This window comes from Chiloscyllium punctatum, unplaced genomic scaffold, assembly GCF_047496795.1.
Source record: "Chiloscyllium punctatum isolate Juve2018m unplaced genomic scaffold, sChiPun1.3 scaffold_1643, whole genome shotgun sequence".
Taxonomy (NCBI): domain Eukaryota; kingdom Metazoa; phylum Chordata; class Chondrichthyes; order Orectolobiformes; family Hemiscylliidae; genus Chiloscyllium; species Chiloscyllium punctatum.
Genome location: NW_027311377.1, coordinates 5001 through 7500, shown reverse-complemented (window position 1 = coordinate 7500; position 2500 = coordinate 5001). Strand labels below are relative to the sequence as shown.

The window sequence follows — 2500 nt, the reverse complement described above, 5'->3', positions numbered from 1 at the left end:
CGGGCGGGCGGGTTCGCATCACCCTTCGTCACAAGGGGCGAAGCCCGTTCCACCGTCTCGTCAGTAGTGCCGACCGGTCTGTGATCGACGAGGGGAGCCACACCAGGTCCGGCCCTGCTGCTTGGCGGCACCGCGTCGTCGGGAGCTCGCGACAGACGGAGGGTTTCGGTGTACTCTCCAGCCACGGGAAACGAAGCCGGTGATGCAGGCGCCGGTCTTTCGCTCCCAAATCGGCTGGGTTTACATCGTTGCTATCTAGTCACGCTCCCTTCAAACCCGACGGGGTACCTATTCCCCTCACCCGTCTGTGCGTATACAGCCTCTTTGCACTTGCGGGATGGGGGTGGTGGTTTAAAGACTCTCGAGTTGCCGCCCGTCGGTCTCCGAGCTCCGTGCAGTAGTGATCCCCAGCGAACTGCCAGCAGGGCGAACGAGCGATCCCGCTCTCGGTCGGGGCGCCTGGCGTCGATCGGTGGTCGGTGGCTTGCGGGCAAGCTGCGCTGTGAGTGTGGGAACGAGTATGACGAGCCGTTGCCGCGACTCCCAGTCCACCTCGGCGGTGGCTGGGCCGGGCGGGCGTCTGCTCGGGCGAGTGCCGCCCCCGCCTCCTCGCAGGAAGTCCGCTCGCCGACACGCCGCCACGTGCACGCGTCAGTGACGCTGCCGAACCGATGGCCGGTGCCCGTTCCCGCCTCTGCTTTTCCTAGGGCAAAGCTGCTGCACGCCTCGTGATACTAGGCGGGCGACATGGTGGCGGTGATCCTGCCTCCGTCGCTGCGGTGCGTTGGGGCACGCATCGCCTCTTGGGCGCCCTGTCCTCCTCCCCCCAATAGACGTATGTTTCTGCGGGCCGCACCAGGATGGTGCTCCCCATCGCTTCACGCCACCCTGCTCCGCCCGCACGCCGGCGTGCAGGTGGCTGTAGCTCAAGGTGGGGAGCGTATGTGCGGTCCGGGTCGCTTTCCTCTGGCGAGGGAGAGACCTAAAACAAACTCAGACAACTCTTGACGGTGGATCACTCGGCTCGTGCGTCGATGACGAACGCAGCTAGCTGCGAGAATTAATGTGAATTGCAGGACACATTGATCATCGACACTTTGAACGCACTTTGCGGCCCCGGGTTCTTCCCGGGGCCACGCCTGTCTGAGGGTCGTTTGGCAATCAATCGCACTCGCCTTGGCTGGCGAGAGCGCGGCTGGGGTGTCGCAGAGGACCCGTCCTCTTTGTCCCCCTAAGTTCAGACTCCGGAGCCCTCCGGCGTCGGAGCGCTTGGCCTTTCCCCCCCACCCTGCACATTCCGTTCGTCAGGCTCGACGCCATCCCCCCGCCGGGGAGCGCGGCCTGGCGTCCGTCTGTGTCGTGGCAGTGGGGCCAGCACGGCTGTCACCGGTCCCAGAATGGCTGTCGGTGGTTCACACTGTGTGTGTGTGCCAACCCTCCTGGTCTCTGGGACACGGAGCTGCCACGAAGTGTTGAGCCTCCAGTGGGGGGTCTGCCTAAGCTCTGCACGTCCGCATTGGGTCCGTCTCTCGGTTGGCTGGCAGTGGAAAGAGTGAAGGGAGCCGCGGAGGTCCGGTGCTGGTGCGCCGCCGGCCTGACCGTGGAGCTCGCCGGTTTGACACGCTGACCCGACTCGATGGTTGATCGATTGAGAGTGCTGGGAGCTGCAGGCCGCCCGCTGCTGCAGCCGCCCGTCTCGTGGTTCGTCCTCGGCCTTAAGTGGCCGGCGGGGCGTCTGATCCTGTCTCCCCTGCTGGCGCCGAGTGCCTGGCCGAGGGAGGAGGTTTTCGTCGAACGCTGTGACTTGGACGGTCGCACGCGCGTGGATCGCTGGCTCTTGGCTCTCCCGTTCAGTCCGCACGTTTTCCGCTCCGTCCTGCCACCGGTCTCGGGAGGTACGGAGGGGTTGGCGGGCGTGGTGTGTGCTCCGTCACCGTGCAGGCACACCTACCACGCCGTCGGCCGACCCCCGCACGGTCCTCCTGGCCATCGGGAGGACGGCGGAACGTCGGGCTGTCGGGGGCCAAGTCGCCAGAAGGCCACCGCTGTGTCTTCCGTACCCTGTCACCGTCGGCGTGCCTTCCTCAACTCGTCCGGCTCGGGGCCGCTGGGTTCAGGAGCGGCGTCGCCCGCCGGCCCCACTGAAGGCCGTGCCGTTCCGCGGCTGGCGATCGATGTGCGTGGCGTGCCTGCGCGACCGTTCGCCACTTGAGCCTCGGCACTCCTCTCTCCCTCTCTCTGACCGTCGGGCAGTCTCTGTCTGCTGGTGCCTCGCACGTCCCGGGCGGCGGGTCGTCACCCCCGCGACCGGGCCTCCGGCAAGGCAGGAATCAGGCTGACCCTTCCGCTCGAGTAAGCAGCCGGCACTTCCGAGTTTCGCCTCCCGCCGTGGACGGGGGAGGGTCTCCGGTCCCGTGGAATTGCGCCGAGCACGTCCCCGCGCGTGGACGCGGCGGCGCTGGAGGCGGCAGGGGCGGCCACTCGTCGACACCATCGCTGG

At 67.1% G+C, this 2500-nt stretch overlaps 1 non-coding gene across 1 annotated transcript; it reads left to right on the top strand.

Annotated features, from left to right (window-relative positions):
• The first annotated feature begins 999 nt into the window (after positions 1–999).
• Positions 1000–1153, top strand: LOC140475429 (5.8S ribosomal RNA). The gene has a single exon (XR_011959965.1). It is a non-coding gene; the product is annotated as a 5.8S ribosomal RNA (ribosomal RNA).
• Positions 1154–2500: the final 1347 nt, after the last annotated feature.